The following is a 15,082-nucleotide window of genomic DNA, read 5'->3' as shown; positions in this document are numbered from 1 at the left end:
ACTGTGGTCACAGGCACCTGTGTCCTGTGGGGGGGGCGGGAGGTGGCCCAGGGGGAGGGGGGGAGCGGGAGGTGGCCCAGGGGGAGGGGGGGAGCGGGGGGGGGCCAGGGGGGCCCGGGGGCTGGCCAGAGGCGCTGAGGCTCAGGTGGGAGATTATACCATTTTTCTACGTTATTTTAATTTATTTGTGTAGGCCTGTGAGCGTGTGTGTGTATGTGTGTGCCTGTGCGCGTGTGCGTGTGTGCGTGCGTGCGTGCGTGCGTGCGTGCGTGCGTGCGTGTGTGTGTGTGTGTGTGTGTGTGTGTGTGTGTGTAGACCCACGGAGACCAGAAAGAGGCATCAGATTTCCTGGAGCGGGTATTACAGGTGGCTGTCAGCCACCAGCATGTGTGCTGGGAATTGAACCTAGGTCCATGCAAGAGCAGCCAGTGCTCTTACAGTTGAGCCAGCTCTCCTGCCCCTCCCTGCTCCTTTGCTGTCTCCTCTCTGGCTGGAGTGGGAGCCTGGGATGGGGGATGGCTGTACAGGACGGGAAGCTGGAGAGTCTCAGTGCAGTGGGAAGGAGCTGCGTGGCGACATGCCCTGAGGTCCCTGGAAGCAAGCCTAGGACATGGGATTGAAGGCAGGGACCCAGGTCAACATCAGCAACACCTCCCCATGGAGGACATTGGGAGGATGGCCCTCAGCCCAGGAAATGGTCACCATGGTGACAAACAGCCCCTTCTGGGAATGGAAACACCCCCACACCCCCACCCCTGCCACAGATGTCGTCTGGCCAGCCCACGATGGAAGGAAGCCAGCTGTGCACCACTGGAGGCCTGTCCAGATCCCAGATCTCTCCAGAACTCTCTGTAGCCCAGGGAGAGGCAACATGGTAAAGAAGTTTGGAACTTGGTCCTGGGAGCTGGCAGTCAGGGCCTGCATCTCCTTTGCCTGTCACCTTGTGTGACACCAGGCAGGTACCTCATCTGTGCACTTCTGTTTCCTCTAATGGGGACAGTGACGAAGAGAACAGCCTCCTGACAGGGTCTCCCACCCATGTGATTAATGCATGGGAAACATTGAGACATCTGGGGTGCACAGCAAGACAGCTCCCCTCCATGCTGCAGCCTCTAGCTTCACTCTGATGGGCTGCAGGCTCACAAGTGCAGATTCATCCTGGGGCCAAGGCAGGGGCAGGACAGAGAGCTGTCACTGGATGAAAAGAGAGAGAGAAGTCAGGTGTGGTGACACAGGCCTAGAATCCCAGAACTCAGGAGAAGACGCAGGAAGACAATTCCAGGCCAGCCCCAGCTCCTGGGTAATAGCTTAAGAATCAGCGGGTACGTCTTGCAAGTAGAGTGCTTGCTCAGCATGGGCAGGTCCCTGGGACCCATTCCCAGCACCGAAAGAAAAGAGGCTGGAGGAGTAGAGCAATTGGCAGAGTGCATGCCTAGCATGTGCAAAGCTCTGGATTCCATCCCACTCAGCATAAACCTGTCACGGTGGCTAAAGCTTGTGATCCCAGCATTCAGGGGGTGGAGGCAGGAGGATCAGAAGTTCAAAGTCATCCCCGGCTACATAAAGGGTTTGAGGCCAGCTTGGGGTACATGAGGCCCTAAGTCAACCTCCCCTCCCTCCCAGAAATGAGGAAGGAAGGCTTGCTGGTTTTCACGGGTGGGTATTCCCTCCACAGCAAGAGCCCCCAGACCTTGGTGACAGTGGCTCTCTCTGTCTGCCTCCGGGCTTTTCTGTTGGAGTCAGTATTCCTTTCTGAGTACTTTCATATTTTGAAAAGGCATTCTTCCTGGGGGAAAGCCCCAGATTCTGGCTGAAGCTCCACCCAGACCCTTGGCCTGCATGTGGCTTAGCTCCTGCCACTGTGAATCATGGGGTTCTGAGCTGTGGGCGTGGAGCAGGAGCTGGTGGAGAGAGCAGACTTCTCAGAGACCCCCAGCACAGCCTGGGATCCACCGGTGCAGGGGTGGGCGGTGGATCCCACACTGATGAGAACTCCTAATACCCCTTGGCCCAGCTGCTAATCGCTTCCAGATTGGCCGGGTCAGGGCCAGGGCTGCAGCCGCCCGGCTCCATAAACAGCCCGGCATTCCAGATGGCGGCTGGCTCCAGCCTGGCGAGCAGGTTCATGGGACCAGGGGGGCAGCAGGTGGAGGACCCTCCCACCAGCCGGCTCCAGTTGCCCACTTCCACGTGCCCCAGCCAGTCAGGGAGCCTGGTCAGAGTGGCACCTTGGAGGGTGAAGCTGTTTCTCAGAGACGGAAACAGAGGCCAGAAGAGACAGGGGCAGGGGCAGAGAGGCAAGGAAGGGGCTCCCAAAAGGAAGCATACTTCAGGACTGGGGACCCAGGACACAGTAGACTTGTGTACTAACAGAGACAGGAGGGACGATGCCCATGGCCTAGACTCCCCAGTGAATGAAGCAGATCCCGCTCCTGGGCATCAGTTTCCTCTTAGGTGAGCTGGGAAGGCAGACGCTCCACCGAGTGTTCAAGCTATGCTATGTACACAGCTGCCAGTCATGCCCTCTCTTCCTCCAACCTGAAAGCCCCAGGCCCCCTCTTCCAGGAAGCGCCCAGGGCCCTTTGTGGCTGTCACCATCCCCCCAGTGCCCACTCTCTGGGAGTCTCTCTGAAGAAGAAACAGAAGGTGGTCGAAGCAGAAGAATGTGCTGACAGAGCACTGCAGACGCCAGGAGACCCTGTGTCCTCTCAGATGGTGAGGTCCAAGGCCTGCTGTCCCTGCGGCTGTAACAGAGCAGTAACCTACCAGGAGAAGGGACAGAGATGGTGGGGTCTGCTCCTCCAAGAAATGACACAGCTCCAAGGCCTATACTCCTGTTTCTACCACCTCCCTCTAGTGTCTGGCAGAGTGGCCTTGGGAAAGCCGGATGGCACTAGCCACCTTGGGAGGCCCAGGCTGCAGCCAGAACCCTTCCCATCACTTCGCTTACAGTAACTTCTGGAAACCCATTGGACCCTCTGGGTGTAGGACAGCTGTGTGCCCCAGCCCGAGGCTCAGAGAGGCAGAGAGACTTTTCAAAGGGCACACAGCTGGAGCCAGGATCTCAACCTTGGCTTCCGTAGGAATTCATGGATCACCTTCACGCACACATCCCCATTTCAGGGGGCCTTGGGGGAGGGTGTTGAACCACAGTCAGGGCCTGGCGAGCAGGAGATGCTTCCCTGAGCCCCCCTCCACCTCAACCTGGCCCTGCTGGGATTCGGATTTCAACCAGCCGTGGGGTGAGCGGCCTGTTCTGCCCTGTGCCCGGGAGGAATGTTCGCGGTGGCATGGGCCCGGGTCCGAGAAGAAAGGCAGCCTTGTGGGCGAAAGGTGAGCCGCTGGGTGGGCGCGGGCGTGTTTACCCAGGGCCGGGCGTGTGGCTCGGGATGGCGCCGCTGTCGGCCGCCGGCTGCCTGGGCCTCTGCTGGCCTCCAGATGTGCGCTGGCTCCAGCCGGCCGGGCCCCCACCCCACGCACAGAGAGGCTTTATCAAAAGCGGCTGCGAGGAGGCCCGGGAGGCTGCCTGGCTCCAGCTTGCTGGCTCTGCGCCCCGCCCGGCTGCAGCAGCGGGGCCCAAGCCAGCAGCTCCCCTCCTCGCCGCACCGAGCACCGACGGGGCTCCCGCTTGCCTGGTGGGGGCCGAGGACCGGGAGAGAGCAGGGCTGTGGGGTGGGCGCAGGCCGCTGGGCGCCCAGCTTCTGGGGCAGGAGCTCCCCTCCACTCTCTTGTTGGATGGGGCTGGCGAGGGCGCTCTGTTTCTTGGTACTACTAAAACTTATAGCCACAAAGTAAATAAATGAGACCCGGACTCCCGCCTGCAGCAGCCTCAGCCTTGCTGCCTTGAGCGGTTTTCTATTGCTAGTCCGAGCACACCACATACATATACCTCTTTCCTAGTGAGTTTTATTTATTTATTTATTTATTTATTTTTGGTATTTCGAGACAGGGTTTCTCTGTGTAGCTTTGGCGCCTGTCCTGGAACTCACTCTGTAGACCAGGCTGGCCTCGAACTCACAGAGATCCGCCCGCCTCTGCCTCCCGAGTGCTGGGACTAAAGGCGTGTGCCACCAACGCCCGGCTAAGTTTTTGTTTTTATTTTTTGTTTTTTTTTTTAATGGTGTAAATACAAACTGTCCGAGGCTGGGAGTGTGGTGGGGTGGCAGGGATCTTGCCCTTCGGGCTGGAGAAGGCCTAGGCTGCACGTGCTCACCCCCTGCTCCGAGTCTACCCATTCACAGCTCTAAAACTAAGTCATTTTCACAGCTGTGTAGTATTCCACAGTATGAATTTCCTTGTTTCCTAGGCCTGTGGTGATGGGTGTTTAGGTCGCTCCCTGTGGCACACACTGTAGACTGCCCGCAGTGTTTGTGTTCCAGGCCTGGGGAAGTATCGTCTGGGCTGTGGGGGCTCGTCGAGTCTCAGTAAGCGTTGTGCCCTTATCCTTGCTAAAGCCTGGGGTCTCTGTCACCAGAAGCTGCAGTGCTGGGTGGAACCCGGGAGGGGAAGGGTGAGGTCCCTTGCTAAAAGCCCCACATAGATCCTTTCTTGTTTTTGTTTATTTGAGACAGGGTTTCTATGTGTAGCTTTGGCTGGCCTGGAACTCCTTCTGTAGACCAGGCTGGTCTCGAACTCAGAGATCTTCCTGCTTCTGCCTCCTGAGTGCTTCAGTTAACAGCATGAGCTATGACACCTAGCCATAGAAACTTTTAAAAAATTTTATTTTATTTTTGAGACAGGGTTTCTCTGTGTACTCTGGAACTTATTCACTCTGTAGATCAGGCGGCCCCAAACTCAGAAATCTGCCGGCCTCTGCCTCCCAAGTACTAAGATTAAAGGTGTGCACTCCTCCACCTGGCTGGTTTATTTTTTAATTACTGGCATGGCTGTCTGTGCATGTGGGCACAGCTGCCCACAGAGGCCGGAAGAGGGTGTCAGATCCACTGGAGTTATAGGCAGTTATGAGCCACCTGACATGGGAGCTGGGAACTGAACTTGGGTCCTCTGGAAGAGCAGCAAAGTCTCTTAACCACTGGGCTGGATATCCAGCCTGGAAACCATTTTGTTGTTGGTGTTAGCAAATCGACAAACATTTCCAAGTGGGCTGTGCCTAACTTGTACAGGACCCTGGATCCCATCCCCAGCACCCAAGCCCCAAATCCCAAAATGTGAAAATGTGCCATCCCTGGGGACACTGGGAGAAAATGGGGAGCACAGGTGAGAGGGAACCTGGGCCCCTGTGGAGGGCCTGCCCCCTAGCCACCCCAAGGCTAACTCTTGCCTGGTGGCCTGACTGGGGCAGCCTTGTCTCCTGTGGGGTCGCAGAGGCTGGAATCAAAGCCACGTCTGTTGTGTAATTGTTGGTTCCACCTCTGCCTGCCTCTCTCCAAGGCAGACCCCAGCTAGGTTGCCCGTCAGTTACCAGTCTGTTCCCAGAGAACACAGTAGGTCCAGTCTGTCCCCAGAGAGAGAACACAGTAGGTGTTTGTTGCTGATTGAGTGGTGCTCCCTTCTGATCCATGTGCACCTGGAACCCCCAGCAGGGACTGCCTTTGGGACTTAGTTAATAGACTCTCATGGACTCATTAACTAAGGCTCTCAAGACACAGATGTATATTGACGGGGGTGGCAGCACCGAGAGAGGTAGATCACAGGGACAGGGACAGGGACAGAGAGACGGGAGGCTGGTGCAATGCTGCTGGAAGCCAAGGAGAGCCCGTTGCCCTAGGGCAGCGATTCTCAACCTCTGAGCGGGGACCATCGGAAAACACACATTTCCAGTGGTCTTAGGAACGGAGACACCCTTCAGGAGCAAAATTACAGTTAGGAAGAATCAACGGAAATAATGTTATAGTTGGGGGTCACCACAACATGAGGGACTCTATTAAAGGGTTGCTGCATCAGGAAGGTTGAGAACCAGTGGACCAGGAGATGGAGAGAGCCTTGGGGCAGCAGCATCATGCCCCAGCTGGGCCTCAGGTTTTGGCCTAGAACCATGAGAAGAAATGTTTCTGTCTGTCTCCGTGGGTCTCTATGTTTGTTTATTTAGATCAGGTCTCCCGTAGCCCAGGCTAGCCTCAGACTCCTTATGTAGCTGAGGATGACCTTGACCTGATCCTCCTGCAGAGTTCTGGGGTTACAGGCGTGTGCTTCAGGAAGCATTTCTTTAGACTGAAGCCATAGGTCCAGCAGCTTCTCTTCGTGGCTGCCATGGTCAGTGTTGTGAGGGGTGTGTCTCCATGAGGGAGTGGATAGAGGCTGAAAGCCCAAGTTTCTGCAGGAAGAACGGGGCTAAGACCCTCACCAGGGGACTGGGCAGCTGGGACAGCGCTGTGCCTGAACTTGCTGACCTGGGGGAGCTGGATGGGTGCCTGATGCTGACTGACACATTGCTGTTACTGTTAGGGCCTGGCTGACACACACACCACCCCTCAACCTCAGAAGTGAAGCCAGTACCCACTGAAAACTTCAGGGTCATCTCTTCTGATGCCTCCAGAGAAACCACAGCTACCACTTGCTTCCTTCAGGCACAGCCCAGAGTCAGGCAGGTGGAGGGAAGTTCCCCACCTGTCTGCCCTTAGTCCTTCTTGCTGTGGTTCTGGAAGTCTGTAGGAGGCAGTTCAAGAAAGGGCCCAAAGCCTGGCTCTGTCCAGACTATTCCCTATTGAGCCTCAGTTTCCCCATCTGCTGTCGAGGGAAAGGTCACCTGATTTTGCCAAAGCTGTTTGCAAGCTGTTGTGAAGAGTGGAGGCTAACAGGGGCTAGTGGAGTACTGGGCAATCAGTAGGTGCTCAGTTAGGACGTGAGCCCAGGGGCTGTTTCCTGAACACAGACCCAGACCTAAAGCAGGAACTGGGCTTGCCAAAGTCGGATCTGCCTTCTGCCCCAAGGCCTGTCCCAAGGCCTGTCCAGCGGCCTTACAGGGCTACAGGCGTAGGCAACCTCGGAGGGACAGTTTGTGTTTCCTACTGTGGAAAGGCCTGGAATCAAAGCTGACTCAGACCAGGAGGAGTTTGCAGTAGCTGGGGTTCAGAAGGAAATTCTGGTGCCTGTCCCTCTGGGGAACCTGCTGGCAGCAGCAGGATGGAGCTAAAAGAGCCAGCTGCTAACCCAAGAGCAACTCTGCTCTGTCAGATTGGGGAGACAAATTTCCCAAGTGTTAGGCAAGGGGCACAATGCCCCTTCATGGTAACAGGAAGGGAGGGGACGCTGGCTGAACTGTTGACACTCAGGAGGGACTCCAGCCCCCACTCTACTTCTGGGCCTGCGTAGCACTGGACTGGCTGCTGACATCTCAGTACAACACTTCCTCCTCCATTAAACGGAGGGAAGGGATAGCCTTTCCCTCAGGCTCCTAATGAAGTGATGGATGGCCGAATGGGACGTGCTGCTGTGCTCTGCCCTGTTGGTTTTCCTACCTTTGCTAACTCCGTGCAGCCTATTTTGCTCATCTCCCACCCCTGAGGTGGACCCCACCCACACAACTCCTGGCTGTAGTTATGGAAGCCGTGGTGATGAGAGGCCGAGGGACACCTGCCCGGGGCACACAGCAGGTGGGAGGCAGGGCTGAGAGCCCAACCCTGCTCTAGTTTTCCTTCTGCTGTTGGGATAAACACCGGGACCAAAAGCGACTTGGAGAGCAAGGGGTGTATTTAGGTTACAGCCCATCGTCCTGGGGTGCCAGACATGATAGGAGCCTAAAGCAGAAAGCAAGAGGAACACACTGCGGACCGCCTGTGCTCGGCTACCATGCCCCCTTTCAGAAATGTCTTTGTCACACACTATGTATGTGTGAGTGTGCACGTGAGAACATGTGTGTATGGGAGTCAGAGGGCAACTTGTGGGACTTGATTGTCTCCTTCTATCATGTGGTACCCAGGTCATTAACTTTAGCAGCAAGTGCCTTTACCAGCTGAGTCATCTCTCTGGTCCTCTACTGTTTTTTGTTTGTTTGTTTGGTTTTTGGTTTTGGTTTCTCTGTGTAGCCCTAGCTGTCCTGGAATTCTCTATGCAGACCAGGTTGGCCTCAAACTCAGAGATCTCGAATGCTGGGATTAAAGGCATGAGCCACTACACTTTTTTTTATGCTTTAATTTTTTATTTTTGGTTTTTCGTGACAGGGTTTCTCTGTGTAGCTTTGGAGCCTATCCTGGCACTAGCTCTGGAGACCAGGCTGGCCTCGAACTCACAGAGATCTGCCTGCCTGTGCCTCCCGAGTGCTGGGACTAAAGGTGTGCGCCACCAACGCCCAGCTGAGCCACTACACTCTGTTTTGGTTGGGAACAAGGTTTCTCTGTGTAGTCCTGGTTGTACTAGAACTCTGTAGATCAGGCTGATCTGGAACTCAGAGAGATCCGACAGCCTCTGCCTCCTGAGGGCTGTGATTAAAGGTGTGCGCCGCCACCACCAATCATGAGGCATTTGCTTAATTGCTAATTGATGTAGGAGGACCCAGCCCACTGTGGGTGGTGCCACCCCTAGGCAGGCAGGTTGCTGAGCCAGGCAGTGGTGGCTCATGCCTTTAATCCCAGCACTCAGGAGGCAGAGGCAGGCGGATCTCTGTGAGTTCGAGACCAGCCTAGTCTACAAGAGCTAGTTCCAGGACAGCCTCCAAAGCCACAGAGAAATCCTGTCTCAAAAAACAAAAACAAAAAAAAAACAAACAAACAACAACAACAAAAAAGTTGCTGAAGCCAGGCATGGTGGCACACACCTTTAATTCCATCGTTCTGGGTGCAGAGACAGGCAGGCAGATCTCTGTGTGTTTGAGGCCAGCCTGATCTACAAAGTGAGTTCCAGGATAGCCAGAGAGACTCTGTCTGGAGTGGGGTGGGGGGAGAAAGGAAGAAAGGAAAAGAAAAAGAAAACCCCTCACACACACGACCACAGGCTAGTCTGATCTGGGCAATTCTTAAGTTGAGGTTACCTCTTCCTGGGTGATGCTGGGTTTGTGTGGAGGTGACAGCTGAAGCTGACTGAGACAGACAGACAGAGGCTGCCCTGGCTGCGCATGTTCATCCTTGGTCCTTTAGCTTTTGTGGAGAGCTCAGCAGAAAAGAATCCTGCTCACTAGCTGTGCTGGCTACACCATGCTGGGACCAGATCCTCTGTGTGTGTGTGTGGTGTGTGTGTGTGTGTGTGTGTGTGTGTGTGTGTGTGTGTGTGTGTGTGTGTGTGTGTGTGTGTGTGTGTGTGTGTGTGTGTGTGTGTGTGTGTGTGTGTGTAGGGGCACTGCCTGCGGTTCACAGCATCTTTGGCCCACTGCGCCCCACAGGTATGACAGCTGACTGACCCTGGAGAGGCTGCTCTGGTGTGACAGGGCTCACAGCCCCTTAAGGAACCCCCTTCTTGCAGCAGGAAGTCCCTGGCTCCTGAGGAGACAGCCTTGAGACCTATGGAACACAGGTGACTTGTTAAAGGGAGCGAATGTCACACCCAGAGCTGTGTACCAGGTGTCTCCCTCCAGTGTTCATCTGGATGACCTTTGACCCCAGCACCTGTGCAAAGTCCTGATTTCTGGGTCAAGGAGTGTCTGTCAAGTAGGAAGGGAAGGTGGCAGGAGAAAAGGCCAGTACCCTGAGGCAGCTGCAGGACATGGTTCTTGGAGACCCTTGTGGTGTGAGGGATTCTGGAGGCCCTGTCACACCACTGTCACTGCAGTAGATCTGGGTTTGGGATTTGAACGGGGCAGCTTGCCGGAAAACCTATGCTAAAACATGTCACAGGCTCATAGACAGAGGAGGTGAGCCGCTCCAGGATCCCTTGGAGGACATGGAACATCGGCCAGGGGGAGAGCTAATCCCAGCTCTCAGGCTCAAACATGCTGTCTCTTTGAGCAAATAGTGCCCCTCTTTGGGTATCTGAGTCCCGGCTCACCTCCAGGGGCAAAAAGCACTGCCACTCAGGCCAGAGAGGGGCAGGCTTCAAGTCGTGACAGGGTGGGGCTCTGCACCAGCCCTGCATCTGGCTGACCTGTTAAACTGAGTCCCTAGGGGCCCCTGCTCTACCTGGCTGTAGGGGCCACCTGGTTCCCAGGTCACCAGTAGCTCTGGCCTTGGGTAAAATGTCTGGGGCACTAGAATAGACTCCAGCCTTGCTGCAGGGAGGGACATGGTCACTTCCTTGTCCCCTGCCTCCTTCCTCCTGGCTCCCTCCCAGCTACACTGGCCTCCCAGCTACACCCACATCCAGCCTGCTCCTGCCTCAGGGCCTTTGTACTGATTTTCATCGCTCCTAAACCTTCTTCCCCCAGTGCTGGCAGACTCGCTTGCTCTTCATCCATCTTTGCTCAAATGCCACCTTCCCTGACTTTCTTCTCTAACTCCAGTGACACCTCAGCCCCATTTCTGTGACTCATGGCCATCCTTGCCTTTTTGCCTTTTTTTTTTTTTTTTTTTTTTTAATTTGGAGAGTTTCTCTGTGGCTTTGGAACCTGTCCTGGAACTAGCTCTTGTAGACCAGGCTGGTCTCGAACTCACAGAGATCAGCCCGCCTCTGCCTCCCGAGTGCTGGGATTAAAGGCGTGTGCCACCAACGCCTGGCCCACCTACTCCCTGGCTTATGTCCCCTATAGCATTTGTCACTATCATTTTCCTGTCCTTGCAGTGCTCACTGACATCCCAGGTGACCCATGCCAACACAGAGGGTCTGCTGGCCAGCTTTCTGCTATACCTTTGGGCCTCTGGGAGCACTTCCTCCACCCACAGTAGCTGCTCATTAAACACTGGTGGAACAAGTGAATTCAGAAGTGATGCCTTGGCGTGTCCCTGGCTAAGTGAAGGCCCAGTGATTGGGCCACTGTATAAACTGCAGAGTGCCATGCTTTCTGGATGCAGAGGCTGTGTCAGCAGGTCAGAGTCGGGGGTTCTGGGAAAGACTAGACCCGAGGTCCTGAGTGGTCGCAGCCAGATTCTTGGGGCTGGGCCCAGGAGGGAGGTCAGGAGCTTTGGGGCATCAAGTCTCTCACCTGAAGCATTCTCTGTGTCAGACGGCTCAGGGAGGTAGGATGGCAAGGGCAGTGTGGCCAGAAGGGGCCCGGGAGTCTCCTGGCCTGAGTCATTTGGGAGAGAAAATAATTACATTCCATGAAGCTGTGGTGTGAGCCAGTGGGAGGCTGGCGAGGAAGATGACCCTGCCCGAGGGACATGGGGTCAAGGCACAGGGTCAGGAATGCTGAGAGTTCACTGGGCCAGAGGTGAGGTTCCCCCAAACTGTGAGTGGGGTGGGTGTGGCAGCCCCAGCCCCTTCTGTGGGGGATGGGCAGTAGTTCAGCTGTCACCTGGCAGTGTCCACTGAGCCAATGGGGGGGGGGGCTGCAGAGGCCCCCGGCTTATCACATGTTCATTACCTGTTTCTCAGGTACCTCCTCAGTGGGGCACCCTGGAGATTTTAGTGTGACCTGCACTCTGTGACTCAGGCCCCTGTTCTCAGCCTCCCCCACCTAAAGCTGCCTGCAGCCCTTGGCCAGTCCCCTCTCCAGAGGCCCCTACCCTGCACCAGGCTCCGCCCTCAGTTCCCCACAGGGGCTTGCGTCTCTTCAGGCACGCTGTGTGCACGCACCTGTTTCCTTGTCTCCTATGTCACCTCCTGTTCCAGCTCACAGGCCTTGACATACAGTAAGCACACAAAAAATGATTGCTGGATGAAGGTGGAGAGATGAAGGCTCCTAGGGGCAGTTCAGGGCTGGGGCTTTACTGGGTGTTAAAGGGACTGTCAGGGCCAGTCACCTGGGGCGGGGCTGATGGGAGGTGGGAAGGCAGGGAGGAGTTTCTTCCCAAACAGAGGCCTGAGGGGAGGGCGAGGCAGCTCTAGAGTGGGACCTTTGGTGCGATGGTGGCAGAAATAAACATTGAGCCTGCTGTCCCCAGAGAAGCAAGACACCTCACCTCACCTCACCTGCTGCCTAGCTTCTCTGAGGGGAAAGGTTGGCCATGGGGCCTGTGTCCCAGACACCCACTTTCTGCCTTCTCTGGGGCCTGTCTGGCCCTCTAGGCTTTTTGAGTTTGGCCTCAGTCAGTGACCATCAGAGGATCGCCCTGCCCCAACCTCGCTGGAATTATAGGGTCCTGGAAGCAGCACAGGTTTGAGGGCATTGCCTCTCTGCAGGATACCTGGGAGCTGCTGGCTCCTCCCCTGCCCAGTGACCACATCTGTTCCCACCTGTCCGTTTTTAGTAGTTTGCTTGGGAACTGATGCCGGCAAGGCGGTAGCCTGCGGCGCAAGTGCACCCTCTGCTGGCCCCCGTGGGTAGGAAGGCCTGAGCTCCACCTGGGCCAGGAAGGAGAGCGGTGGTTTGCAAAGTATGACGCCAGCTGTGTGTGAGCTCCACCTGCAACATTAGGGTAACTGGTGATGTGTATGTGGGGAGGCACAGAGAGGTTAGTGAACCTGCCTGGAGTCACATAGCAGAGCCTAGCCGTGAGGCCTGCAATACAGAGCTGCCCAACAATGCCTGTCCTCCTCTCTCCCTCCCCCAACAATGCCTGTCCCCCACCCAATCACTCACTCACTCTCACTAGTATTTATGGAGTTCCTAGGGAATGCCAGTGAGGGCGAGCTGACAGCACCGACACAATAGGCCCTGCCCTGCTGCTCACAGCTGCCGCTCAGTGGGATGGGAGGGGCAAACAATAGGGGTAAATATCTTCCTATCAAGTGTGATAGAGCCTGAATGTATCCCAGTTTCAGTCACACGCCCAACCTGACATATCTGAGATGGGGTCGTATCACTGCCCTCGGAACTCTGTCCTTGGCACCCAGAAGGGTACTCCTCGGACCCCCCCAAGATAAAGCTAGTCCCCAGTGGGGGCAGTAGCTCTGTATCTGTCCAGGATCTGCTGGGGACACTCAAAAAGCCTGGGCTATTGGAACGGTGGTGACACACACCTTTAATTCTAGCACCTGGGATGGCAGAGACAGGTGGGTCTCTGTGAGTACAAGGCCAGCTTGGTCTACAAAGCCTAAGATAGGCTCCAAAGCTACAGAGAAACCCTGTTCCGAGAAACTAAAGAACAAGAAACCAAAATACAACCCCCCACCAAAGCCTAGGCTATGAAACCTTATGTCACAATTATTAGTGTAATTGGGGGTCCATATGATCAAGACATTAATTGTGTGAAAATGTCATGATGAAACCCATCATTGACATTTAAAAAGAAAAAAAAAAAAAAAACCCAAAATGACAACAGAGCCTCCCGATGTCTTTTTACTGGCATCCCTAGTTTTCTCACAAGGACTATGTTGATTGACACTTGATTGATGGTGCCTTGGTCAGCTTCCAGAGACTGTGGGTTAATTTCCTGTGCAGCCTGTGAACACAAGATGCTGACACCCAGGCTCCTGGGGCCATCGCATGTTCCTCAAAGAGCTCCTAGGACCATGGCTCCCAAGAAGCCAAAGGATACCTATCAAGCATTACAGGAGGACCTGGAGTTGGTAGGTGCCCTGTGCTGAGGCTGTAGGCATGACCACTGTCACACATACATACGTAGGTTAACTGACTGGGTGGCTGCTGGAAGACGTCACAGAAAATTTGCTTCCACACAAAATTCTGCTGTTCAATGAGTCTGTGTCCCAAACCTGATGACTTTCACACCTGTGTGCAGAGTGTCCCCCTCGATGACAGGTGTCAGCAGCAGCTACAAGGCTGGCTCCAGCTTGAGGATCTCTATAGTTTCCCTTATCATTGCTACTGTGGACCCCACAGCCCAGAGCCAGGGCCTGTGGGCTCACGGTGGTGTCACCTATCACAAGGGAATGTGATTCTTCTCTGAGCTCTGCTGAGTGGAGAGGACCCCAGGACTGAGCCCCAAGTCCCTTACCTGGCAGTGATGAAGAAGCACAACAGACCCAGACCAGAGGGGACTTGTCAACATCCTCTTGCTCCTTGAGGGCCCCCTGTGGCCAAGGGCAAGAGGGCACGCCACACAGGGACCGGCTGGGCAGGCACCAAGCAGAGAGAGAACAAGCTGGTCATCCACCTGGGATCTGGCAGAGCCTTCTGGAGGGCCACCTGTTGGGGCTGGCCCAGCCTTCCCCGTGGCCAGCTTCAGACACCTAACTGGCCAAAAGCAAGAAGGGGATCTCCACTCCTGCAGCAGGCTGGCCTGTATTTCCACTGGCAGCAGGCCCACAGGATGAAATTCAGCTCCTGGTCAAGGCAGCCAGACATGTCCCCACTCCTTGCATAATGGACAGCTGTGGACAAGCTGCCAATTTTCAGATCAAAGTTCTTATTTGCAATATCACAACACAATATCACAACTATGACAACACACCAGTTTTCTTATTTTTGGCTATGAAAATCCAGCCCAATGAACGAGAAACTACTTAATTAAACAAGGGGAGGACTTTTTAGCCTTTACCTGGAAGTACCACCTCCACATCCATTTTGTTTTGTGATCCACTGAGGCATGGTGGGCTCACCAATGGATACACACCCTGGGCCTTGAACTCCCGATCTCCTGCTTCCACCTCTAATACAAAGATTTCAGGTGTGTACAATCATGCCTAGCTATTTTTTTCCCCTCTGGGTCTCTGCATGTCAAAGTTCTTGCCACCACCACCTCTCAAATAAAAAACTGATCTTTTTGCTGGTAGTGGAGCACATGCCTTTAATCCCAGCACTTGAGGCAGAGGCAGGCATATTTGAGAGCTCAAACCTGGCCTGGTCTACAGGGTGGGTTTGGAGGCAGCCAGAGCTACATGATAGAGAACCTGTCTCAAAAACAAACAAACAAAACCCCGTATCTTTTGAGACAGGACAACAAACTGGTGCACAGGCCAACCCAGGCCACTGCTTGCTTCTGACCAGTCTCTCATATGAAGGGCAAACCTCACCTACAGACGCCCCTGTGCGCCTGGCAGGGAATGCTGATGGGCACCAGCAGGCAACATGTTCCTCTGCCTGGCTTTGCACCTCACCAAGTATTGGGGACCTGTCCCTTTTCCTACTTCAAGCACAGTGATGAAGAGCCTGGCCTTGGCTGGAACACCCTGAATGTTCTCACAGAAGGGTCAAGCCCTGCTTTTGGACAAGATGCAGTCTCAGAGCATCTAAGGCATTTGACCCTCTTGCGGAATA

This window comes from Cricetulus griseus, chromosome 6 (assembly GCF_003668045.3).
Source record: "Cricetulus griseus strain 17A/GY chromosome 6, alternate assembly CriGri-PICRH-1.0, whole genome shotgun sequence".
Lineage (NCBI taxonomy): Eukaryota > Metazoa > Chordata > Mammalia > Rodentia > Cricetidae > Cricetulus > Cricetulus griseus.
This window is presented reverse-complemented; position numbering follows the sequence as displayed.